This window comes from Microcebus murinus, chromosome 11 (genome assembly GCF_040939455.1).
Source record: "Microcebus murinus isolate Inina chromosome 11, M.murinus_Inina_mat1.0, whole genome shotgun sequence".
NCBI classification, from domain to species: domain Eukaryota; kingdom Metazoa; phylum Chordata; class Mammalia; order Primates; family Cheirogaleidae; genus Microcebus; species Microcebus murinus.
Window position 1 is genome coordinate 12,403,142 of NC_134114.1, and position 27,992 is coordinate 12,431,133.

The window sequence follows — 27,992 nt, forward strand, 5'->3', positions numbered from 1 at the left end:
AGACCCGCGTGGGAGTAGGGGCGCGCAAGGCTGGTGCCGTGGGCGCGCCCGAAGCGGCCGACCAGGGGCAAAGGGCGCGCGGGACCTGGGGACCGCAACCACCGCTTCCCACCTGCCGCTCCCCGCGTTCCGAGCCTTCTTCCTCAAGGGTGCTCTCACTGATCCCCGAGAGCCTTAAACAGAAGTCTCTGGAACCTGTGTCCTCCCCCTGTCTGGCTCGCCCCTGAATCCTCCCTGCGTCTTCCTCACCGCCTCTCGCCTGCAGTGAGTATCCCGGGTTATTTGTAAATATCTTGGTCCCAGGGTCATTTCCTGGAATGGTTCCTAATAGCGAACCCTGGTGCCACATTCTGTGGCTTATGGTCACTTTCATACTTGAGTATAAAGGAAGCAAATGACACCCACCCCATACCCGGGAAAAGTGTTTGCAACCTGGAGATTTCGGTTTTGCTCATCTCAAAGTCAATTTCTTTATGACTCTACCCTCCAAAACCTCTGCGGGACACATCTTCAGGTCAGGGCTGCAGTCCTCGCAGGTTGTTCCCCCCCCAAAAAATATTAATAAACTCCCTCATCTATAGGGAACTGCACAGGAAACCATGAATGTGCAGTAGTTTCCAAATTCGTGTAGTGTGAAATCACAAGTCATCGGATTCATATACTGCAATGTGTCTATCCAAATCAGTGGTGATTTTCACTGATGTAACACTTTGGCACAAACGACTGGCTCTCAGGGCGGTCATTTTGGGTTGCATTTCATAGCTGAAGACCCAGGATCAGATAGGCACAGTTACCTGTTCAAGGTCACTAGATTATTAACAGAGAACTTTTAAACTCCCAGACTCCAGACTTCTGAGCTTGAACACCACTAATTTTCTTTTCAATCCTTTCTTCTGCCTCCTAAAATAGTATTGTAGTACATGGTGTGTTTGGTGGCACTGAATCCCATTAGTAATTAGATGGTCGAGATAAACTACCAGCTTAAGTTAATTTTTCCGTTAGATATTTTGGCAGTAAGAAGTATATTTGATTAAAAAAAAAAAAAAGACTGAGCTCCTTTTACAGAAATTAGAATGCAGAGAAAGAAGGTACTGAAAAAGAACTCAAGAATGCTTTGTCACAAATGGTCTCCAATGAAATAGTTTCCAGGAATGTCCTTTAACACTTAGTCCCCTCAGACTCGCTATTTTTGGTAGCAGAGTGGCAGGCAGCAAGCACATTTTAAAAATAATCCCCAAACTCCCTAGGAACTTATCACATTGAAGAAATGTGGTTGTAGATAAGCTTTCATTTTCAGTCTTCACTTGCCAAAATGACATTGCACAAGTTTGCATATTGCCACAGTCTTAAGATAATCATAATCCTTCATCACAAGTTCTCGAGTTAATGGGTATCCTAACTTGTACAAAATCTTCTAAATAATTCAATTTGTGACAAGTAAATTTCTACCAGGTGTGATAAAATACATTATTACTTAAAGGACAGAATGAAAGCTATGGGTTCTGCATAAACAATGTAGAATAATTCAGACAGCAAAGTAGCATGGATAAAAGAGGAAAAAGGCCACAGGGCTAGAAGTACCCTTTCAGTTAATTGTTTCTTAAAAAATATACTCCAATGAGAGAAATTTAAGTTTCCTTGATACGGTAGGTAACCACAAAAACACATTATTTCCCAGCTTCGATGACCTCCAAAGCTGACTTCTTCCTAAGAAAGGAACTTGTTCATGATCTTCGGTTAACCAGATGAGTTTTCAATGGATTAAGTTAAAACACCTTCTTTGTAACTTTGACTAAAACGTCTGTCATAAAAATATAGAATAATGGGAAACACAGAGGGGATGAGTCACTCTCAGCTGCTGGCACCCAAGTTCAAGAGAGATGGAGACACAGACATCAGATACAGACGGGCGGGGCACCAGCAGCTGCTGACAGCCATCAGTAGCCAATGTGTGTCTGCCAGCTAAAAAATGAATGAGGAAAACATAAATTTGTCAGATTTGAGGAAATACTGAAGGGTGCATCAAACCTGCCTCAACCTATATAAATGAGTAGAAAGATAAAAATAATGCAACAACTGCTTAAAGAGTCTCCATTTTCATGTCTTTTCACACACACACACAGAGTAAAATGGACTATTCACTGAAATGGATGTTTCATTATGATGATGCAAACCCTTGAAATACCAGGAGTTTCTTCAGTTGAATCCAAGCATGGGGGAAAGATTGGAGGGGTCCAGGCAATTATGTTCCAGAAAGTTCTTTAGTGATGTTTGTGGATATTTGTAGGATATTTTCCCTGGACTTCACTAAGGACCACATCCTGAAGGTATCTCCTGGAATCTCAGGTGATATCCTGAGGTATCACCTCAGGGATGTCAGGTAGGATACAATACAGGCCACACCAGAGTGCTTCCAGAATTATCTTGAAGCTGGACTAGGTGTGACCTCAATATGCCCTCCAAACAACAGAATTTAGCCTGGGAAGCTCTTTAGAGTAGCTTTTTATTTCTTCTTAGTTTAGCTCTTAGAGATGTTCCAAAAAATAGTTCATTCATTAGTGGTGTGAACTCCCTGCTCAGCTGAAAACCCATATATATCCATCTTTGGGATACACTAATTTGTCTCTATGGCCACTGAGCACAATACACAGAATTCTCAGTTGCCTTCAAATATCTGAAAGAAAAGAAATTAAAACTCTAGGTATGTTTTAGAACAGCAAGGTTATGCTGCATGTGCAGGGGGGAGGATTATTTTTAAAGAGGATAGTGAAGTGCAGTCTGTGCATTACCAGTAAGAACTCAACACAGAGCCTAGCTTTGCCGTGCACCAGCACTGAAGCAGTGACAGCACCATGCCAACACGATGCCATGTGCAGACAAGTCCATAATTTATCTCCTAACCTCTCCGTTTAACTTCAGGGTCATGTGTCAAATTGCACCCTTCACAACCACTGCAAACTAATCAGGTCCAAAAGAAAACAATGCCACCGAACCTTTTCCCAATCTTCATGGTGGCAATAAATCAGTTGTTCATTCATCTGGTTGTTCAAGCCAAAATTATTGGTGTCATCCTTGACTTTTATTTTCACATGATACATTCAGCATATGAAAAAATTCTTCCAAATGCACTTTCACACTATATGCCAAATTTCACTACTTTTCAGCTCCATCCCCACCATTCCGGTTCAAACCACCATCCCAGTGCACCAGAACTATCGAACAGCCTTCTAATTATCCCCTGTGCCTCTGATACTTGGCCTCACCCGATATGTTGGCCAGGATGAACCCACTCAAGTGGGAGTCCAGTCGTGTCATGGCTTCTCACCACAGTTTTTGTAATATTGAAAATCTTAGCGTGCCTTGCAAGTACTCAGTCTAGCCCCTGGTTATCTCTCTGAAAATGTCTCCACACACTCCCCACCACTCCACACAAGATGTCTCCATCCCCTCCCCACCCACTCCACTCTCCCTGTTACTCATTTTTGCTACCTGGCCTCCTGGCTGTGCCCCGTCTTCACTCTCCCAGGCAGTATTGCTCATCCCTCACTTCAGCCAGATCTCTGCACTTCATCATAAAGACCTTTCTTAAGCCTTTCTATCTGAAATAGAATCATCCTCTACTCCTATTGTAACTCTAACCCTGGTCCAGTTTTACTCTTTTCCATCTCACTTTTCTAATCAACATTATATATGTACATATGGTGTGTATTTTGCTTGCTTGTTTTGTCATCTAACATCTTTGACCAGAATGCTGGCTCTGCTGGAGACTGTTTTGTTCTCCGCTCTGTTACCAGTGCCTAGAAGAGTGCCTGGCCACAGTTAGTGCTCAGCCGATGTTTACTGAACGTATGGATAATCCAGATAACGAAGCAGGTAATTGTTAACGAGCCTCTGTGTTTAAGGCATCATGCAGTTGGTTAAACTGTCGTTCCCAGGTGGGGACGCAATCTGCAGAAAAAATGAAGGATGCCATGCATTTTGGTGTGTTCCATGTGATGCAATATTTTTTCATTGCTTAACCCAATCAACCCAAATTATTCTGTTCTTGTAGTAATTTGTAGTTGCTTCCTAATTAGTCATTTGCTCCTATGTATAAGTGAAGTCAACATCTTAGATGACTTTGCATGTAGAAAGGACAGGAATAGCAAAAAAGAGAGAGAGAAAGAGAAAAAAAATGACCTTGCAACTCATGTTCATTGAAGACACTTATCAGAAATTTGAAAATTCACACCACTGGTCCTAAGGGAGTCAAAGTGAAGAGTATGGATGGATAGTCCCAAATCTGACCAATCTCATTGATCATCCATTGTGCTCCCTGATACGCTTTTATACTGCACTACATTCCAGCGTTAGTCGTTTCTCTTCTTCAGCTTGGTACCATTCTTCCTTTCAATCTTACTAGCTTTGCCTCCAGCATCTCTCCATTGTTTTCTGTCTCTGCTGCTCTTCCACTCATAAGGGCTTCCAAATCTAAGCCAGTGAGCCAGCCCCCTCTCTACCCTTACTAGGTGCCTTGGTCCTCAGCAACTGACTTAGCCCTGGTATTTTTCTGAGAACCTGGCATCTTCTCTGAAAGCTCACTGATACCTAAACTCTGTATACAAATACCATCAAAGCTCACTAATTCCTACAGAAACACTTCTTTTGACCTCTCTCCAAAATGTTTTGAGACCTTCAAAACAATAAAATAGTATCTTAAGAACATGTTTGAGTTTTAAAGGATCCTATCACATTTAAAAATAATAATAACCAAGCATTGTTTTCTCCCTTAGTCTCCCTCACCTTGAACTTTGGAAATACAGAAATGCTTTTTACGTGAGAAATGTGAAGGCATTCAACCACGCTGAATGACCCTGTGCACAGTGTATGCCATACCTGTGAGTGCAGTGGAATCAATTTGGCCTGCTGGGGCTACCAACCTTTAAAAGGATCTCAAACCCAGCACTGATTCCCTTCAGCTTAAAATCATCTATTTTTCTTCCAAATTCACACACTGTGATTTTTATGATCTTCATCATGTTATGCCTTGCATTGTGAGGTTAGGCGTGCACTTGTTTGGGTTTTCCCCCTTGTGCTAGATTGTAAACCACTTGATTCGAGTCAATCTCTGTTTAAATGGCTCTTTTCTCTGAAGCATTTAGTGAGCATGATGGCTGACACTAGTGGGAGCTCACTAAATGTGGGTTAAATAAATAAATATTAACTGAAATCTTCATTCAAAAGAACTATCATTTACTTTTTTAAAAAGTTATCAATGAGTTCCATACAAATAACAACTTAAAGACAGCCGTGCGTTCATGGAGTTTGGGTGGAAAGCAAAGGATTGGTTTACTAGACAGAGAACTTGCTAGACCGACACAAATCCTTCTATGGAAAGTGTTGGCTTCCTCTGGGTGCTGGCCTGGATCCTGGCTGCCCCGCCTGCCTCTTTCACGGGGCCTCCATTTTAGGGGAGTCTTCCTTCAGACAAGAAGAGGAGGTGGCTCCAGGTTTACACCAGACCACCAACCTTTCACACAGCACCCCCACCCCATCCCTGTCCTAGACTTCAAAATGCCAGGAAAGGACCACAAGTGCTCCAGCAGGGACCATGAGCTGCTGACCAGCCACTGAAGGTCCCTTGAACAAAATTACATAGTTGATATGAGTAAACAGTAAGTCCTCAAAGAAAGAGCAGTGTTGTTTCGGGGGAATGACTGCTTGACATATAAAAAGAGATGCAACTCCTCCCACATCTTGGAATTTGACCTCTATCCTATGCAATTTGTGGTACTTTTCAGCTCTTCCCCTCCTGTCCAGCTGAATTCACTCACCTGCCCCCCACTAATCTAAGCCAACAACATGAAACTGCACTCCAAAAGATACTGAATGGTTACTGAAATGCAAAATCAAGAGATATAAACTGCAGCCATACACAAGGTTTCTCAAATGCAGGAATTTTTAAATAAATGGGCATTAGTTAATACAAGTAAAGAAAAATAATATTTGATATTATGAGCACGCACCCAATGTGCTAATATATGTACGTGGGTGGGTGAATGGGTGGATGGGGAAATCCCACGAATAATGGGTGTCATCAAAAAAGATTGAGTGCAAAAAATAAAACACCATCTGTTTGTGCAATCAACAATCAGCAAGTGAGAAATTTTTGGTAATGCACTTTGAGGGACACGTGGTTGTTCCTGACCTCAGAAAACCCCTAGTACAGCTAAGAAGATAGGCACACAGACATGGATATGTTACACAGATTAAGAGCATTAGTGGGGGGATGAAAAGTGCTATGGAAGTACAGAGATAACAATTCTGCATGGGAAAGATGATTCATTGTAGCACAGGTCCTCAGAGTGGGTTATTTGAGCTGGGGGGGGGGGGTTGAAGGCTAAATATGAGTATGCCAAGTGTGCCAACTGTGCTCCATCTCAGCAACCAACAAAATCAAAGGGATAGAGAATCTGCCGTGGTTATTAAACTTACCTGGGAGGGCTATCAAGAAAAAGAAGGCTCAGAGCGGATGTGGTTCGAGTTCATAAAAAATGATGACGATTGGGATAAAGGTGTAAATGATAAGTAGGACGAACCTACCGCATAGAACCTACCGCATATTGAAACACTAGAACACAAACACCTTCTGTTGGAAAAACATCGCCGTAAGAAGAATTTAGACCGTGGAATTGCCACGAAGTCGCTATTCCATCCAATGCAAACTAGAATGACCCGAGAACGAGGGAATAAGCAAATGAGCCTCTAAGAGACCACCACAGCCCAAGCCCACCCCACAGGCAGTCACATAAGCATCCACTTACTAACAGTGCTTCCCGTTTCCTGTCAGGGGAGATCAATAGATCTGAAATATTTGATTTTAAATACAATCTTAATAAATAAGCCTGCCTAAATTACCTGTCCAGATTACAAACAAAAAATTTGGAAATGTTAAGCAGAGCAGCAGCATCAGAAAATAACAGCTAATACTCCTGCCCTTGCCCCAGAGAAAGCAGACCCAATAATTTTAAAAAATCTCAGCAGTACAAGTTAGGTTAAGAGCAAACAGCCCTTTACACAGTAGAGTAAGCCGGCAGCAGTATTACTATCACTGCCCTGTAGCCGGTTATATTATACGATCCCCGGTATTCACGATGAATTGAATGAAGCCTCCAAGAAAAGGCTGTAGCCTGGACTGTGTCTGTCGATGAACCTGTAAAGGATGACAAGACGTAGGTTTAGGAGATTCCCCTTGCAATGTGGTTAATTACAGAATTTTAGCACTTAATGTAACCGGGTTAAAAAGTTTTCTTACACCGTGCCGGGACTGCACTGTGCCTCGCCCTCCCCTGGCAGACCGCAAGTCGCTTGAGGGCAGGTCGTTTATCTTCGCGGAACATTTATAGTTTGTCCCCAGTGCTCAGTACAAATGCCTTGGCACGTAATGGGTATTCAAAAAAAGGTTTATATGATGAACAAAGGAGAATGAAGTGATTGTAACACTTTTAAGGAAGATTTATATTAAAAATGAATGAGCTTTCCACTACGTGAACAATTCTTTTGCACTTAACCAATGATAACTAAAATTGATTGATCCTTTTACTGGGTCAGGCACTGTTCCAAGCACTTCGCACGTGTTAATTTATTTAATCCTCACCGCGGTGCTACGAAGCATGCACTGTCATCCTCAGCATACCGAAAAGGGACAGGGAGGCCCAGACGGAACGCTCTGTCCCCATTCAGGGAGCTGGCGAGTGACCAGGGCTGCCTTCACGCCCCGGCAGTCCGGCTCGCACTCCCGTGCCCTTATCCACTCTGTCATATGTCTCCTGTGTTATTTTATTCATAGCAGACCAAAAAAGAAACCTGTGCAACTCACTGCCACAGGAAGTGGCTGAGATCGTCAACATAAACTTCACCAGTTTACAAAAACCCCTCGTGGTTGCACACTGGATGCCACGACATTGTACACTTGAAATGGTTAAAAAGGTCAATTTAATGTTGTGTATGTTTTACCACAATAAAAAAAAGTGCTTTATAAATCCTGGGGTATATTTCTGTAAGGCTGTATTTAACCCCCCTGGCTTAAGTGAGTGACCAGTTTATGAGAAGCACCTAAATTCTAGGTACCCACAAGCCTCCTGAAGCTCTCTTGTATTTGCTTTTCATGAGAACTAAATTTCCAGCACGAGAGTCATGTTTTTAGGCTGAAAAGTGTTTTTTCAATGTTACAATAGGTCTCATCCTCCTTCATTTTCTACCTAAGTGCCAATATGGTAACCAGGATTCTGGACTGTGTGTGAGGCCAATTTCCACTCCTATGTGCAGAATTGACCAAGAAAGTCACCTAAACCTAATGCTGCAACTCTGGACTCCCCTCGCCCCAACCACGGGAAAGGCAGGATTGGAGAAAAGATTATGGAGCTATTAGCACTAGAAGTGAAGCCGGGGTTTGGTTGAGTGCTATGGCCTCAGCAACTGGAGCAGTGAGTGTCTAGACACTACAGGTGCTGAATAAATATTTGTAGAAAGAATAACAGATGAGAGTCTGATGGACTCCCGCTTCGAGGAAAAGCTGCTTTCTTCTCACCTCAAGCCTTACCAGTAGAGCTTTGAGGGAACGCCTCCAATCAGGGAGCCTCTTTGCAATTAGAAGACACAAAGGGCTGGTTGGTGACTGACTTACATGCTAAGTAGATGGCAAGCTGGAATCTACTCCTCCCCAAGAAATCCCCAGAGCTAGAAAGCCAAATGCTTTGGTGCTGGGGCCCAAAGCATGCTGCAGTCTTGCCTCTGCCTGTTGTCCAGGCTGTATGTCAAAGGATGTTTGCATGTTGAGCCTGGATCAAATGTGAGCCACACAGGACAGAGAGTCAGCATAGTGTCTTCCTGGCACCTGCTAGCTGGATCCCTTGGAGCAAATAAACCTCAGTGGTAAGAATCTGCACCTGGACTGCCCAAGGGCCATGGGCAAAGAAGAGAATCATTAGGAACCATCCAGAATTGAAATTCAAGGGAGCCATGGGCCAAGCAAGATTCTCCAAAGAGCTCAAATAAATAGAAAAGAGTCAGCTCTGGTGAGTACTGTTTGGATACTGCCATCTTTAAGTACATATCAGGTCCAGGAAGGACAAACGCACCCAGCAAGTAAAAGCTGTTGACTCCCCTTACCTCTCTTCCCTTCCCCCAACTTTGACCTGGTTCAGGGTCTGGGTCATGAGGGAGCGGGGCTATGGGAGAAGAGGGATGTGGGGGAGGGGGAGCCGAAAGCAGAAGGCCCAACCACTCCCCCTCCACATGCAATCTTCCTTCTAGAAGTGTGCCCATTCAAGGGAGTAGAGAACGATATGGGTTAAATGAGTTTGGGCTTTCTAATTCCTGAACTAAGACTGGGCAAGAAAAAATGGCTGTGGGACAATTACCTTAGCACAAGCAGAGAAGCTATCAGGCCTGTCCACATCTTCACCCAAGGTAGAAATGATTCACAACCACCCCAGTGCAAAACACCAGTATTTTAATCACAATTCATGCATATAACTCCACAATCATTTTTTGCATTACATGCTAACTATATTTACCAAAAATGATTTTCTAGAAAACAGACAAGTCGATACCGGGTCTTGTAGGGGAGAAGATATTTCTTCTCTCACCCAAAGCTAGGTTCATGGCTGAGACCCCTATAACAGAAGACAGATTAATAAGAGAAAGCCACACAAGTTTATTTAATATAGGTTTTACATGGCATAGGAACCTTCAGAATAAAGATCCAAAGAAACCTGGAAAACTATATTTTATGCTTAGCTTTTATGAAGAGGTGGGTAGTCGTGAAGAAGTATGATTGGACAAAAGCATGTGATCTAATGGTGATGTACTAGGGAAACTTAGCAAGCCCTATTTATTCAGTCTTCTCTGTGGGTTTAGGGAGGGCATCTCTCACATGACAGTCCTATGCCCTTGTTTAGAGGAAGGTCAGAGAACTCTTGTATGGCCTGCTTCCGGGGAGATGGGTGGGAGACCTTCCTGCTTCACTATTTTTCCAAATGCTGAGGTGCCATCTTCAGGGGTAAAGTGGCCTGAACACCATCAGTCTCTGTTGCCACCTGTACACCCTTAGCCAGGACCGGGACATGGGACCCTGTGTTTAGATACCAGGGGTGTTTAGGTACCCAAGGGGTGATGCCAGTGGCATACTGAAACCTCTAAACCAGAATTTTTACAATCTTAAAGGACTTGGTTGGAGGAGCCAACAAAGAAGACCACGCAACAGAGATGGCATGTGACCTACAAGGCCTTAAATATTTGCTATCTGGCCCCTTACAGGAAAGGTCTGCTTTAAGCAGTCCTGCAAGGTATATATTAATGTCCCCAAGTTACAATGGAGGAATCTGAGACTCAGGAAGATTAATACGCCTAAGAAAGAAAAAAAAAATTCCATTTCTGAGCCAACCTAGCAAAATGAGATTAATCAAGACCCAAGAGAACTGGGTGGCAGGAGAAGAGCCAGAAACAAAGGGGAAGGAAGGTTACAGGGGCCTTTGGAGGGACACTTGGCTCCTACCTACATTTTTGCCTTGCTGCCCCTGAAGAGCAGGAAAAGTTAGGATGGGCGCGGGTGGGGGGCGGGGGGGGGGGCGGGTTCTGTGTCTGACCTTTGATAGCATGAATTATCACAGCCATAGTCTTTCTAAATTGTTTTTGGATGGTGCTGGCAGAGAGGAAATAATAGGAGTGGAGGGTCATTGAGTTGAGAAAGTGGCCATTTCCTAGGCACTTATCTGCGTACTGGCTGGGGAAAAAATATCCTCCTGTAAAAGGCTTATTCGCTTTCATGTTTCAGAGAATAATTTATGTATAAATCATGATTGAACGTGATACCACAGGCCTAAAATTCATCCATGCTCTGCGGTGCTTAAACAGGGGCAACTTTGGCAACCTCCATGTCCCCACCCCCAGGGGACATTTGGCCAGGTCTGGAGACGTTGTTGGTTGTAACAATTTGGGGGGGGGGGGCGGGGACGATACCTCTGACATGAAGATGGGTAGAAGCCAGGAATGCTGGCGAACACCCTACAATGCAGGAATACAGCCCACTATAACCAAGACTTGTCCGGCCCAAAATTGCAACAGTGCTAAATATTAATAACAGCAAAACTCTCTCCAAGATATGAGTGTAGGGGAAGTAGTTAAAATTCTAAAAACACCACTGCAAGGGAAATCTTAAAGGCCTTGGGTAAGAGGAGGAACCGGCAAAAGAAGACTGTGTTGAAATAACACAAAGAAAAGTATTCTGATAAAAAAAAAAGGTTCAGAAGAAAAATATAATAATTTAAATATTAGAGTTAGGAGGTTTTTTTTTTAACTTGAAAGAAATAGAAACAATTAGGAGTGAAGGATAGTGCCCAAAACTAATTGGACAAGCTATGCATAATATAAGAGCATATGCTTAAAGTAAAAAGCTAACTAATTTAAAATAGATTAAAAGCGATGCACATGCAAGAGGTAAGCCATCGCAGACTGGTGAGAGTCACTTTCTCTCAGCTTATTTTTCATTTGCTTCCATGCTCTGTAAATAGATTTCCCACTGATTTCAAAGGATATTTTGGTTTTGAAGCTAGCTTTGTGGAAGCCAAAAATTAGGCTTTAAAAATTATAAACCCCCAGCAATTTAGATTTTAAAACTTCTAGAACATAGGATAGGAACATGCATATATAATCTGTGCTGAGATCCATGTATTAAACAATAACAAAACTGTTGATGATCGTGGTGGGAATGATGACAGTGTTTCTTAGGAGAGGTGACAGTAATAAAAAAAAAAAAAAACTGGCTGATGCAGGAAAGTATGATCCTAATCAAGAAGGTTTAAAACCAAAAACAGGTGCAGAAGAAATTTCCCGTAGTCAAAGAGCCCATGGATGGTAACTCCTGACGAAGATTCTTTGCTTGACCAAACTTTAGTCAAAACCTTCTCCTAGGCCCATCCGTGCACTTGTGCACTTTCTTGTAAATACAGGTTTGGCAAAAACTAAAGTCAGTTTAGCAAGAACCCCCCCTCTTCCCCATATCTGCTCATCCTTGATATTTGACTGGGCTCCTCATCCTCCAGCTTTTCCCAGGGGACTGATGTCTGATCACCCTGGCCGGTCTTCAGCAAGATTCCTGTTAAGTCAGGTTAGCCAGAATCCCCCTCACCCCTGGTTTTTTTCTCTTAGAAATTGTCCATCCAATCCTCCTACCTCCATCCCCTCCCCCATCTTAAATTCCCAATTGCCCAGCCTGTATTTGGAGCTGAGCACAGTCCCTCCCCCGACTGTAGCAGTCCCTGCACCTACACGGCAGGGTGGCGCTGCACAAAGTCTTCCTCATTGTGCTTTAACAGGTATCATTGGATGACTTTTTCTTTAACACTCTTAAATAGACAAAAAGAAAATCTTTAATGTGACATTGTATTTTTTCAGATTTCGCCATTTACATATGGGATTCGTTGAAATTTTTTAAAAAATATAGAAAACAAAACAGAAAAAAAAACTCTTCTTTCTACCATTTGGGAAAAACAAACATGTGCATTAGTAGCAAAGTAGCTTTTCTCTCTACTCCAGAAACCCTTTCCTAGGAGAGATTTTGGTGAGAAGAAGAAAAGAGCCACAGGGTCTCCTTCGGAATAATAATGCACCACAGGTAGAGTCACAGAAGAGTCTGTGCTCTCTGGGGCAACTTAAATTTTGCAAATGGTGTCTTTTTGTTTCATAAATGCTTCTCTCTGAAGGAGCTGAAGAATTGGAAGTCCTCTCTCCAGAGCCCCTTCATTCCCATCTGAATTGGAAGAAACCAAGTGCCAACCTATAAAAAATTAGGATGGGTTTTGGTCAAGGTACAATAGTGAGTGCCAGAGAGGAGAGACTGACCAATACCTACAAGAGGAACTATAGGACCAAGAACACCCTTAACATAAGAAAGAAATCTTTTCAACAAGCTGGGCTTTAGGAATGCCTCCTAATCCGTCAAAGAGCTTTCCTCTAATTAACCAAGCCTACTACTAGTCCTTCCAAACATTGTGACTTAACTAAGGCAATCCTAGCCCACAGATAACATATTTTGATTATTTTCACATCTTTCCAAAATATACTTTTTAATGGGGACATGGTGCTACATTACATGGTTATACCATTTATTTCTTTGCCTCTAGGAAATTGATATTATTCTGTTCTCCTTCTGGTTTTGTTTTTTATTGGGAGGAGGGGAGGACCAGGGCTATTATCAATAATGTTTGTATAAGCATCAATAAACAAATTTTCCTTTGCATTTTTAAAAATTATTTCCTAAAGAAAAAAAAAAATCACCAAAGCAGAACTGATGGGCCAAGAAGTAGTGTTTTATTTTTTCCAAGAAGAAGCCATAGCTGTATTGACAATAGAAACTGTGAGATTTTAAAACAAGCTGCAGTTACTCTTTTGAAACACCAAAATGAATAAACAAATAAAGAAAAGAGGCCTCCTTCGCATTCTCAGATGGTTACATTTTTAATTCCATAATAGCATTTCCCATATCATCCCTGTTGTTCTTCAGAGCTCGGGCCATCTTGGTTCTTGTTCCTTTCGCCTGTGACGCAACCAAGTCTGTGTCTTTAATTTCCGCACTGGTTTCGTGGAACCCCACCTTTTCACTCTCCTCTCGTACAATTGGAGTCTGTACTTTCCTCGAAGGTTCTAGATGGTTTCACCTGGACCTTTGAGTTTCCCAGCAGCTGGTTGGTGTGCTTGCTGAGTCAGGTCCTTGATCTTGGCTTCCCCAAAAACTACAAAGGTATCTGAAGCTGGGCTTTTGTAGACATCTATCTGGCCTTGGGATGACAAAGAGGGTATTCTTAGATTTCCTGGTGGGGATAGTAGCAACCTCTATAAGCTGTCAAAGACAGAGTTCAGACATGGCCTCCCATGCCTTCTGCTCACTCTACTGGCTGGTTCTTCATCTGTTCCAGTTGCTGCTGCCAGCTGGGCTTGCTGTGTGGCTGCCTGTGTGGAATCCTGTTCCTCCAGTTCTGGTGCTGATTCATCAATGTCAGATCCTATTCCACACCCTGTCTCAGCCCGGGCTGTGGCAACTCCAGCTCTGTGGCAGGGGCAGTTTCTGTAACTTCTAAGAGCATGTTGTCAGGGAGAACACAGGATCGAGATAGCAGCAGGAAGGGCATGAAGGTTTTTGATACCAGTGCATGAGGGCATTGTAATAGGTGGTCTGAATTTACATCAAATGTCTCTTGCTCTGTCACCAAGGCTAAAATGCAGTGGCATCATCATAGCTCACTGAAACCTCAAACTCCTGGGCTTGAGTGATCCTCCTACCTCAGCCTACCAAGTAGATGAAACTACAAGTGCATATGGCAAATTTAAAAATATATATATTTTTGGAGACAAGGTCTCACTATGTTGTCCAAGCTGGTCTCAAACTTCTGGCCTCAAGCGATCCTCCTGCCTCAGCCTCCCAAATTGCTGAGATTACAGGATGAGCCACTGTGCCTAGATATAATTTTTTTATGTCAGCATGTTATGGGGGTACATATGTTTAGGTTACGTGTGTTGCCTTTCCCCCTCTTCCACCCCTCACTGGACTCAGAGCCTCAAGCATGCCCATCCCTCAGATGGTGCACATTGCACCCATTACATATGTATACACCCATCCCTTGCTCCCCACTACCATCTGCCTGATGCCCGATAAATGTTATTCCTGTGTGTCCACTTAGGTGTTGATCAGTTAATACCAATTTGCTGGTGAGTACATGTGGTGCTTATTTTTTCATTCTTGAGATACTTCACTTAGTAGAATGGGTTCCAGCTCTATCCAGGAAAATACAAGAGGTGCTATATCACCATTGTTTCTTATAGCTAAATAGCACTCCATGGTATACATATACCACATTTTATTAATCCACTCATGTATTGATGGGCACTTGGGTTGTTTCCTCATCTTTGCAATTGTGAATTGTGCTGCTATAAACATTCAAGTGCAGGTGTCTTTTTTATAGAGTATATTTTGTTCTTTGGGGTAGATGCCCAGTAATGGGATTGCTGGATCAAATGGTGGATCTACTTGTGTTGCTTTAAATTATCTCCATATTGCTTTCCACAGAGGTTGAACTAGTTTGCGGTCCCACCAGCAATGTAGGAGTGTTCCTATCTCTCCGCATTCATGTCAACATTTCTTGTTTGGAGATTTTTTAATAAAGGCCATTCTCACTGGAGTTAAATGATATCTCATTGTGGTTTTAATTTGCATTTCCCTGATGATTAGAGATGTTGAGCATTTTTTCATATGTTTGTTGGCCATTATTCTGTCTTCTTTTGGAAAGTTTCTGTTCATGTCCTTTGCCCACTTTTTGTCAGGGTTGTTTGATTTTTCCTTGCTGATTTTCCTGAGTTCTAAATAGATTCTAGTTATCAGCCCTTTATCGAATGTGTAGCTTGTGAAAACTTTCTCCCATTCTGTCTGTTTGCTCTTGTGACAGTTTCTTTGGCTATGCAAAAGCTTTTTAATTTGATCAGGTCCCATTTATTTATTTTTGTTGCTGCTGTGATTGTCTTTGGGGTCTTCTTCATAAATTCTTTGTGTAGGCCAATGTCTAGAAGAGTATTTCCAACGTTTTTCTGTGGAATTCTACTAGCTTCACACCTTAGGTTTAAGTCTGTTACCCAGAGTGAGTTGATTTTTGTGAGAGGTGCAGATCCTGTTTCAGTCTTCAACATGTCGCTATCCAGTTTTCCCAGCACCATTTATTGAATAAGGATTCTTTTCCCCAGTGTATGTTTTTGTCTGCTTTGTCAAAGATTAGATGGCTATATGAGAATGGTTTTATATCTAGGTTCTCTGTTCTGTTCCACTGGTCAATGTCCCTGTTCTTGTGCCAGTCCCAAGCTATTTTAATTACTATAGCTTTGTAGCATAGTTTGAAGTCTGGTAAATTGCTACTTCCCATTTTTTTTTTTAATTGCTTAGGATTGCTTTTACTACATGGGGTCTTCTGTGCTTCCATACTAAGTGTTATATTATTTTTTCTATATCTGTGAAAAATGATGATGTTATTTTAATAGGGATTGCATTGATTCTGTAGATCACTGTGAGTGTATAGACATTTTAACAATGTTTATTCTGCTGACCCATGAGCATGGTATGGTCTTCCACCTGTTTATGTCCTCTGTTATTTCCTTCCTCCTTACAGAATATTTCTATTTATATATCTTTGTGTGAGTATTTCCATACAGAAGTTTAAATTTTTCCAAAAGTGGGAATCTAAAACAAAAGGTCAGTAGTATCTTAGTCTGTTTGTGTTGCTATAAAGGCATACCTGAGACTGGATAATTTATAAAGAAAAGAGGTTTATTTGGCTCACAGTTCTGCAGGCTGTACAAGAAGCATGACATCAGTATCTGCTTCTGGTGAGGCCTCTGGCTGCTTTCACTCATGGCAGAAGGGCAGGGGGAACTGATGAGATTACATGATGAGAGAGAGGGAGACAGAGAGAGCCGAGGAGATGCCAGGCTCTTTTCAACAGCCAGTTCTCATGGGAACTAAAAGTGAGAACTTTCTCCCACAAGAATGACACCACACCATTCATGAAAGATTTGCCCCCTCGACCCAAACACCTCCCACCAGGACCCACCTCCCACATCGGGGATTAAAGGAGACTTGGCAGAGCCAAACAAACCATAGCTGTTAGTGTAGTTTAAATTTTGACAGATTCTGCCCAATTGCATTGAAAGCTTTTTTATTAACTTATCTTCCACCTGCAATTTTTTTCCTCCACTTTCAACAGAACAGGATATAATCAATCGTTTGAAGTTCTGAAAATCTTCCTCTGCGGGCAAAGAGGGCATATAACTAGTGTCTTCTTGTTTTAATTTGCATAATCCTGATGACCGGTGAAGTTGTGTTACTTTTTGCAGGGAAGAAAAAAATATCATTTCCTCACCATTATAAGACTCATGGCTGAAAGCTGAAACCCCTATAGCAAAAAACAGATTAACAAGAGAAAAGCATAACAAATTTATTTAATGAAAGTTTTATGTGACATGAGAGCCTTCAGGAATGAAGACCCAAAGATCCGGGGAAAACTGTGTATTTTTATGGACAGTTGTGCAGAAGAATGATTAGAGGTAAGTAGCCCTGTGATTAAAGAAAGTAGCCCTTTCTGTATGTATCCCGTAATTCCCATATACCATGTTGTAAAGCTCAAATACACACAATAAAATTTAGTTTTAAAAAATGAAGTTGCACATCTTACTTGTTAAATATTTATAATAATATCCTTCTCAAGCCTAATGATTTTTCTATCTGTATTATCTTATTTACTACTTTTTAAAGAGTGAAGTTTTGATTTCATTAATTTCATTTTACTTTATTTACATTTTTTGTTCTATTTTTAAAACTGCAAATAATCTTTGAAGTACTATTTTGCTGCACCCCAATGGGCATTTTAATTCAATTGTAACAAGAATATAGTCTCTGCTTTAACTTTTTCTTTCACTCAAATAATGCTTTTAAGTATTTAAAATTTTCTGAGGATGATATATTTAAGAAAACGACATAGCTTTTATTGGGTTTTTTTTTTTTTTTTTTTTTTTGGTTTTTTCTGAGACAGAGTGTCTCACTTTGTTGCCCAGGCTAGAGTGAATGCCATGGCGTCAGCCTGGCTCACAGCAACCTCAAACTCCTGGGCTCAAGCAATCCTCCTGCCTCAGCCCCCCGAGTAGCTGGGACTACAGGCATGCACCATGCCCGGCTAAGTTTTTCTCTATATGTTAGTTGGCCAATTTCTTTCTATTTATAGTAGAGACCGGGGTCTCGCTCTTGCTCAGGCTGGTTTCGAACTCCTGACCTCGAGCAATCCACCCGCCTCGGCCTCCCAGAGAGCTAGGATTACAGGCGTGAGCCACCGCGCCGGCCTGTTTGTTTTTTTAAAACTTTATTTAGCACTGAGGTTGTGATCAGCATGGTTTCTACACTATAAAATATGTAAAATTTTCTATGCAGCTTGGTATTTGTGGTGAATATTTGTGATTTTTTTTCATAAGTATTGAAAACATGGCATATTTTTGTTTTGTTTGGTATAGAGTCTTGTATATTGTCACTTAATTTTTATCTGTTTCATATGCTGATTTCTAAGACAGATGTTAAAATCTCCTTATAAGTTTGTTGGATTTCCATTCATTTCATTATATATTGAATCTCACTTAACATACCAATTATTATTATTTAGCTGATTTTATTACTGCTTTTATATTTATGTCTTAAATTTTATTTACTAATATAAATATTAGTAAATAAATATAATATATAATAATATAAATTTAGTAATTTTAGTAAATATTAAATTTAGTAAATATTAGTAAATTTACTAATATAAATATTACATATTATGTTATCAATTTATAGCTAATAATATTTTTAATAACAATGGATTATTTAATATGATTATATGTGGAATACAGATATAATTTTATATATATTCTTTTGTTACAAGACTAAATAATATAATTATTACTATTAATAATATAAAATAAATAACATTTACATATAATATATAATTTAATATAAATATAATTATAATGATTATTAAGTTCATTCTATTGGCTGTAGTAATTTGAGTTGGGATGACTTTTTATTCGTTTGTTTAACGTTTTTCTTCCATGTCATTACTCTTATTCAAATATTTCGTGGCTCTCAGCTGTCTGGTCACCCTTTGAGATGATGATCGCGATACCCAGCTTTGGTGTTGCTGCTCTGCATCCCAGGGAGAAGAGCTGTTCCCCTGCAGGTGATGTAGGGCCAGGCTTTGGTGGCTGTGTTGGATGGGGCAAGGGGAAGGGGAGAGGGCAGAGCCCAGACTCTGGGACCGTGGGAACCTTGTATCATGGGATCCTTAGGAGACTTACATCTCTAGCCCAGTGCCGCTTCCCAGGGCTTCCTAGGTCAGTATTTGTACTTTGCACAGTGACGTGGAAATCTATTCCAGAGCCAGCTTTTCTGTGGGGATGCAGTGGAGGACAAAGCAGTTCTTCCTCCTCTGTTGCCTGTGCAGTGTCCAGACCATGCTTTTCTCCCAGTGCTGTTAATTCCAAAGTTTCTTAGGGAGTAACCGATTTGGGGGAGCTCAAGTTACAGCGTGTTAAGGTTGCAGGCTGTCAGCTCTGTTAGCATTTGCTATCAATCTATTACCAGCTGCTTTATATTTTCCAGAATCTCCACTTTTATCATGCCACTGGCACCCCACAGGCTTTCAGTACCTTATGGATTTACTTAGACATTATTTTAGGGTTTGAAAAGGGAAAGTGATAACTATGCCTTTAATTATCTAATCTGGACCAGAATTCAAAAGTTCTTCTTCTTTTTTTTTTTTTTTTTTTTTTGAGACAGAGTCTCACTCTGTTGCCCAGGCTAGAGTGCTGTGGCATCAGCCTAGCTCACAGCAACCTCAAACTCCTGAGCTCAAGTGATCCTCCTGCCTCAGCCTCCCGAGTAGCTGGGACTACAGGCATGCACCACCATGCCTGGCTAATTTTTTATATATATTTTTAGTTGGCCAATTAATTTCTATCTATTTTTAGTAGAGATGGGGTCTCACTCTTGCCCTGGTTGGTCTCAAACTCCTGAGGTCAAATGATCCGCCCACCTCGGCCTCCCAGAGTGCTAGGATTACAGGCATTAGCCACCACGCCCAGCCCAAAAGTTCTTTATATAATAAGATTTCCTAGGTTCAAAATGAGGCTCCATCACTTACCAACTGTATGATCTGGACAAATTGCTGTGCCTCAGTTTTCTCATTTGTAAAAATGTAGATAATAGTACATACCTCATAGTATTGACATATAGAGGGCATGTGTAGGATACCCCATACATGCTAGCCATTGTTATTACTTTGTGTCATGTATATTCTAAGACCTCATATATTGTAAAAGTTGTCTTTTACTTGCAGTATTGTATGAGTGTGTGTAGATATGAGCGTGTGTGTATTTATCTTTGTGCTTTGTAATAATACAAGTTAGCATTTACATAGCGCTTACCATGTATCTTTTAAACACTTCACATATATTAAGACATAGTTCAGAAGGAGAAATCACAACAGATATTAGAAAATATTTTGAACTGATAATGAAAACACAGCATAATAAAACTTATGGGTTATTTTTTTCATTATGTTTCCTAATTAGCTATTGCTGGTATCTTAAAAATGGTTTAGTTTCTGTTCATTTATTTGGAACTTAGCTTCAATACTGAGCAAAGCCTCAGGCAGAGGGGCTTATGAGCTATTTCTGTATTAGGAATTGCCATCCCAGGGAGTAGGAATGAGGCCCAAAGGGAGAGGCAGAGGAGACTAGAGAGTCAGTGTGTGTCCCATTGGGAGGGCTGCCTCTAAGTGGGCTTGCTCAGTGCAAGGGACCCACTCCAAGGAGTTACAAAACTGCACCTCAGGATGGTCTTGTGAGGGTGGCAGGTGGATGGGGGTGTGGCAGAAAAGGGAGGGTGAGGAAGGGGAAATATTTTATCTACCAGCTTTCATCTTCTTCCTTTTCTCTGAGATATTAGCCCTTCAATTCACAGCCTCCTAGAACTTCAACTCAATAAGCTTGCTTCTCTCCAGGAACTTGGCCCCCCAAGTACAAGCTGCCTCAGAAGTTTCTGAAACCTTCTTTTTTTCAATGTATCAGGCTTCTCTGGTTGCTCCCATTGAGGCACTGGGGTCTGCTACAAAGTACTTCCCTAAGGTAAAAAGTGAAAGCTCACCGCTATGTTTTGAGATGTGATTTTTTTCATTGCTATGTTTTGCTAAATAATCAATAATTTTAATTTTGCTTAAATTATGACTTAAGAATCAAGAAGCATGTCAATTTGTTTTAAAAAAATTTTTAACTAGTTTTCTATTGCTGAGTAACAAATTCTCTAAAATTTAATGGGTTAACCCAACGGCACATACTGTCTCACCTTCTCTGTGGATCAGGAATCTGGGCGTGGCTCAGCAGGGCGCTCCTGGCTCAGGGTCTCCCAGGCTGCAGTTAAGGTGTCAGCCAGGACTGTAGTCACCTCCAGGCTGAACCGGGAATGGATCCACTTCCAAGCTCGCACGTGTGATTGGCAGGATTCAGTTTTTCCTCAGAATGCTGGACTGAGGGCCTCAGTTACTTCCTGGCTGTCAGTCTGGGGCTGCCTTAGGTTCCTTGCCATGTGGGCAGCTCAACATGGCGGCTGTTTCCTAAACTGAGCAAGGAGAGAGAAGAGAGAGAGAGAGAGAGTTGGTCCAACGGGAGGGAAGTCAGTCTTTGGTAACCTCATCCTGGAGGTGGCCTCCCATCCCTTTTGTGTATTCTGTTTGTTAGAAATGAGTTGTCAGCTCTAGCCTACACTCAAGGCTTTGTCTCTATTTGAAGAATCTCCATTTGAATGAGGAAGAACTTGTGTCCCTCCACAGCAGGCAGAATCAGCAGGTATCACCTTTCGCTGCCTTCCTAGTAGCTGGGATCCAGGTACATGGTCTATACTTGCCCACTTAGCTGTACCACTGCTGACTTTGAAACAAAAGCCACTTAAGGGGGAAAGCACGTGGCAGCGAGAGGTGCAGCCACATCCGTGAACAAGACGCAGCAGTGACGTGGAAACATTCCAGACCCAGCATTCAACATTTCTGGGGTCCAATCTGCAGTATCTGGCATTATCTCCACAGTTTCTGATAACTTAGACTCCAAGCCTGATTCTGGGACCTTCTTGGAGATACTGTGAGCTAAACAATGTTTTTATGTAAATTTCTTTCCTGGTTAAATTAGCCAGAGTTGCTTTCCATAGCTTGCAGCTAAGAAATTTGAATGCTATAATCTTGTCATTATCCTGTTAACCCCATTTTTTTCTAGTGTCTTTTTCAAGTCAGCAGCTTTCCGTCTCCACTCTCCATTCTACGTTTTAATTTTCTTTTTTCTCATCTTTAACGTATTTTTGTCCTTTCTCTGTGTATTCTGAGATATTCCTGGTTGTCTTTAACCTTATGGTTTGTTTTTCTGCAGTACTAACTAGACTTCCAATGGCAATTTGACTTGTGTAATTTTATCTTCATTGTTTTCAACCTTCCTTATCTTATCAAGTTATATATCCATGTATCTGTCCCCCAATATCTCAAACTCCCCAGGTTCACAACCAAAATTCTCCTCTGTTTGAGTAAGTTCCTCCTGTGGTCTCCAACTTGGGGGATGGCACCTCTCCTGCTGGGCTGCCCTGACAGAGCCACCAAACCCTGGGCTTGTATACGAACTCTGCCATAGCTTGTCCCTCATCACTTCTCCCCTGGACCCCTGCAGCAGCCTTCTGATCAACCCACCTCCAACTTTGCCTCCCTCCTAGCCAATCTCCACTCAGCTGCCAAATTCATCTTTCAAACGTACACAATTGATGACCATGGTGATGGGAGTAAATCCCCCTGAAGAGCCAAGTGCAAGTTCCTCGAGTTGGCAGACAGGTCATGATCAGCCCCGAGGGCCTTTCCCATCCCACCTCGTGCTGCACCATCCCTGGCACACTGGCCGCACTAAACATGTTGGCAAATCCCGAACATGCCACACGCCCTTGTGTCTATATTTTGGCAATGTGATCTTTTGCTCTATTATATTTTTCTTCTTTCTGGCATGTCTTTTTTCCATCTTCCCCCTTTCTGAGTTGGCTAATTAGGCTCAGTCGTAAAAAACTCAGCCCAGTTGTCAACCCTTTGGGTAGCCTTCCCCGATGCTGCCAACAGAGGATAGAGCAGGACCTTTCCCTCTTGTCACCCAGCATATCCTGGGTTTTTCCCTATGCTATAGCACTGAGAAGAGTGTATTGTCACTCTCCTTACCCCTGTCTCTACCTGCTCTCTCCGGCACCCTTATCATACACTCCTTGTTTCTTCTGCCTGTATGTGCAGCTCTAAGCATAGTGCTAGGCACATAGGGGATATTCAATAAATGTTTTAAATAAATAATCCAACTGCACCATCTAGGAGAGCAATTTGCACACATTGTCTGTCTCCTTTGCTGGCCTGCAAACACTGTTAGAATTCTTCTTTTCAAATCTGTCTCCCACTGTCTACTACCATGCTGTTCACATTCTAGACACACAATGTGTGTTGAATTAAATTACCATTAGTGCTTCATATAGCCAGATAAACCTAAATGGTGTTCATCAAAAACAACAAAGTGTCCATTTTTACAATACTGACCAACAACATGATGCCATGATATTGGAACAGATGGTTAGTGCAACTTTCATAATTATATGGAACACATCCTTTGAAACAGCAAATTGCTGTCGAACCTTTTGGCATCTAGTCCATTCTTAATAGTTTGCATTGTTCCTGTTAGGATTTTATGCTAAGGTACCTCTCTCTTCAATCAGGGCCTCCTAAGAGGATAATTCTCTATGCCCAGAATGTCCAATCTACCACAACCTGGATAAAATAGCCCATAGAATGATTCAACTCTCTTTGCTGCAATTGTGTGCTCACCAAGCCTATGCATTATTTATCTGAAGGATGATAGGAAGAAAAAAAATTCCTTCTCTACCTCGTGGACAGTGTTTTGTTAGTCATGAAAAATTCTGATTCTGAATTTCTTTTTGTGAGATTTCATATATCTTTTAAGACATTACCCATGGCCTGCTACAATCAGATGCATCAACATTTATTAATATTTTATAGTAGCTATAACTTAATATTTGATAAACACCCTTGCACCTGGATTGAGATTTGGGAAGCAAAGAAGGTTTCCATATGATTTTGAGGGTAGATTGTTTCAGCTGTTGATTAATTTCATCTAATTTTTGTCTAGTCTTTTATAGGGGATATAAAAAAACATTTGTTTTTACTAATCAAAGTAATATAATGATTATTATATGAAGCATATAAATTTTAATCACAGTAGAGTTATTTATTCCACAGTCTTTGGTGGAATAGTAGGTAGAATCACCACAATGTTCTATCTCTACCTCTATTTCTGTCTCTGTCTCCACCAAGTTAGATAATTCAAAGAAATTCCATGTGCATATTCTGTGACTACATGGAGCTTTTCTTAATTGTTCTCAATAGTTTACCACAAACCCAATTGGACCCAAGAGCATATCTGTCTATTCATCCCATTCCAACAGTTCTCCATTTCTCTTCAAGTCTGATTTCTGTTCCTGAACTTCTTTCACTCTGGTAATATAAGAGCAAACTGGATTCATATATTTCTTCTATATTTTGATGAACATAAAAGAGATTCCTGATGCCATTATCTATAACTCTATTTCCAGGATACTGTCCTTTTATTAAAACAGCTAATAGTATCCACTGTGATATATTAATAAATATTTCCTCAGATATATTAAAATATCTGAGGAAATCTATTGGGTGCCTGGAATATGGAAAGTGCCCTGTTCACTTACAACTGAGGCTTCTTCTAAGAGAGTCTAACTGCTGTCTCTGAAGATATGCCTAAATTCATTCCCTAACTGAGCTTCTACTTACAAATTGAATTGAAATTTAATCTGGCATCCAAGTGTGTCCCGCTATTTTTGATAGCTCTTTTTGACATTCAAGTGTGTCCAGCTCTTCACTGCAAAAATGAATGAAGAACAAGAATTAAAACAAAAAAAGAAAAGGAAACTGGGTTTGGGGATTCGGGGAGCCCTGACAACTACAATGGAAAGAAAGGGACATATACCATCTCTTCTATCTTCTCAACCACCTTGAAAAGTGGTGTTAATTTTGCTCCATTTTACAGAGGAAGAAACTGAGGTTTCAAGATAGCCAGCAACTTACCAAGGTCACGGAGGTGATAGGTAATACAGCAGGGATTCAAACACAAATTTATCAGGCACCTACACGCTTCATTTTGCAGTCTACCACGCTTTTGGCATCACTCACAAATCCTATGTTTTCTCTTTGCCTTTATCATAAAGGTGCTGTTGCATATTTTACAACATGTTTTCCTAATCAAGCTAAAAGATTTGTGATTAACGATTGCTTTAAGAGAGTTGTATAGAATAAGTTAGATTGCTGTTCTGCTCCAGCTTCTGAAAATGACTAGAATCTTGGAGAAAAAGTTGAAAAAAAAAGAAAGAAAGAAAGAAATCAATTTTCAGGCCAGGAACTGAGATCAGAAGATCATAGAGTCAGCTTTTTCAGTGGGGTCTTTTTCAAACTAGGCAGACTTGAGTTTTAGTTTTCACAGCCTCGGGGGATGTAGGAAATAGAATATAATGCCCAGAGGTAGCCCTAGGTGGGATGTAACAGGTGATGGTCCAGAGGAAGATGGGATCCCAGAGGGTTACAACCTAATTCAGTGCAGGGAAAAATCAGAAATACCCCACTCTCAGACTCAGGATACTGCAGGAAAGATCAGCCAGGCTCTGGGCAGAGTGTGGAGGAAAAAAAAAGCCCCTGAGAATTTAGAGCTACTGCTTGGTTCCCTTGAGTATGTAAAGCCCTAATTCAAACTCCTCATGAGATCCTAAAAGCCTCAAGCCAAAAACCTAATTTACAACAAGGGTTTCCATCCAGTGAAATTAATACCATGTAACCCAGGTGGTATTTGGAAGTGTTTGGGGATATTTTGGGGTTCTCATAATTACTAGGTGCACTACAGGCATTTTGCAGGTAGAAACAGAGACACAAAATCTACGTGATGAAGAAACGTCCCACTCAAAATGCTACCACCACCACACTTCTTGAAAAACGTTTATTTAATATAGATGTGCAGTACCCCTTGGCATCTGAAAAAGCACAGCTAAATTTGTCCGGAGAACCCTATCTTTATCTCAGATTTTGAGAATGTTCACAATTCTCAAAGGAAAATAAGAAAATCATAGTCAAAAATAAAGAAATAAGAAAATAAGGCACAACCCACAGTAGCCACAAGATCCTGCCCGCCCTCCACCCCCACCACCGAGGAATTGCAACTTCCCTACTGGCACTTGGACAGGAGTAGGTGAGAGGTTCCCTGGAGTCACCTGCCCCCCAGGACCCCATGGCTCTGCCAGCCTGTGCCTGCCAGCCTGCCTGACCCTCCTCACACCTATGCTCAAGCCCCCGCGGAAGGTGGACGGTGGCCTCTCCTGGCTGACGCTGGGAATCCAGTCCCTGGAGAAGGTAGCAGCAGGTGTGGGGTGTAGATGTGAGTGGGGCCCGGGGCCCCAAGACAACCCATTCTTGGGGGGTGGGGTGGAGCGGATAAGGATCCACACCTGAGCTGAGTCTCCAAGCCCACAGTGCTCACGGCATTGTCCCAGTGGCTTCACTTAAGAAGCACAGATTCACTTTCATTAACGATTCAGAATTTCAGCATGGCATCTGCAGAGCATTAAACCCCATGCAAGGGGCCTTGCTGTGCATAGGGTCTCATGTGACCACCCCAGTCACACAGCCAGCCCCGGCTCCTGGCCACGCCAACCACCCACGGATCCTGCCGGGCCAGCTCTCAGCTGTCAGGGGCTGCTGTTCTCCTTCTCAGGGGTACAAATCTAGCCACAAGAATTCTAGAGCCAGGTATGAGAAGGCGTGGGGAGGTCTCATTGTCCACATAAAGCATGCAGTGGTTCACTTAATGTCCTTGTTTTCAGCACCCACTTGCTCAGCCAGGAATTCCCAAGCCTGGATTTCCTTTGCTTCCGACTCTCCATAGAATAAACCCGTGGCCTTCTGCCAGGGAGGAGGACTGGGATCCAGGCGGAAATGGAATGAGGGAGGGGGCAACTGCTTCTCAAAAACACCTGCAGACAATCTTTCTGTGTCTAGCCCCACACTAACCCCATTTTCAGAGTTAGGTGCTTTCCATTTTCAAAAGCTTCCATTTCTGGACCTCTGTGATGTAACTTGACTTGGCTTTCCTTCCTCAGCTTATATTTCAATTTCCTCTGAATTGCTAATTCAGTTACCACTTGCTTATTTCCTTTCTAGCTTCCAAAATTGTGTTCCTGTTCTCTCCACTCTTATTTTTTTTTTTATTCTATGGGCTTTTAGCTTTTCAAAATCTCTATAGTTGTCATCTTTGTTTGGGTTTGGGAAGGGGCAGAATGGCATTATACATGTGTAATCAATTCTACATGTTTAACCGAAAGTCTGTCTCCATTTCCTTCCCCATTTAAAATGAGAAGTTCTCTTCCTGTCTTCTCCTCTTCCCCATCGGTTATATACAGGCAGTACTAGTCGTGCATGGTTAGATCCATGACCTAGACCGAGGCTGCAGGATCCTGAGAAGCCTGGCCTCCATGGGGAGCACGTGTTGACATTGTATGGACAGGAAGAAGGTGCATGGGTGCTGGACAACTGAGTACTAAAACATATCAGATACCTAATCTGAGCAGTGGACCCAACTGGGCCAATCAGATTAAAACCCCCCTTGGAGTTTCAACTTGGAACCAAAATGAGAGCATCAGGAGTTATCAGTAACTGAGGCAGGTCTGGCAGCAGTCCGGAGGGAGACCCTCCAGTTCCATCGCAGAAGCTCCAGAGCCACCATAGTCCCCACACATCATAAGCCCTTTTTGTAGGTCAGCTCCTTTTTGTGTTCTGTGAGATACCGCCATACATACAATACGTCTGCCCAAGAAATTCTTCCTTTTCTTTTTTCAAGGTGCTGCACTCATTTGCCAAGATACAGTGGAGCGGTGAGCCGAAGTTGCAAGAACCAATTATGTGTATGTCTTCCTGACTTTATGTCCACTGACTTCACAGTGACAACTTAAAATCAGCCATGATGGGAGTATTTACACCACAAGAATTGGAAAAGGCTACAGATCAGGGCTCTGGAGTCTACCCCCACCCCCTCACCAGGAAAGCTGGCTATAAAACATTTCGCAGCAGAACAGCACTGATTTTATCCTAAACTGTGCATTTCCCTAGCCCTCTGTTGGCCCAACTCTAAGTGGGTACAATACTTCTGCTTTCCTTTCTTCCCAGATATTTTGTTGAGATTTAACTGAAATAAACGGCAAAGAAAATAAAGGTTCTAAACGAGTCAGATGTTTGGTA

At 41.8% G+C, this 27,992-nt stretch overlaps 1 long non-coding RNA gene across 1 annotated transcript; it reads left to right on the top strand.

Annotated features, from left to right (window-relative positions):
- Positions 1-4: 4 nt before the first annotated feature.
- LOC142873778 (uncharacterized) lies at positions 5-27,972 on the top strand. Its single transcript, XR_012921751.1, has 4 exons — positions 5-264; positions 16,915-17,124; positions 18,696-18,785; positions 27,595-27,972. It is a non-coding gene; the product is annotated as an uncharacterized LOC142873778 (long non-coding RNA).
- The last annotated feature ends 20 nt before the right edge of the window (positions 27,973-27,992 follow it).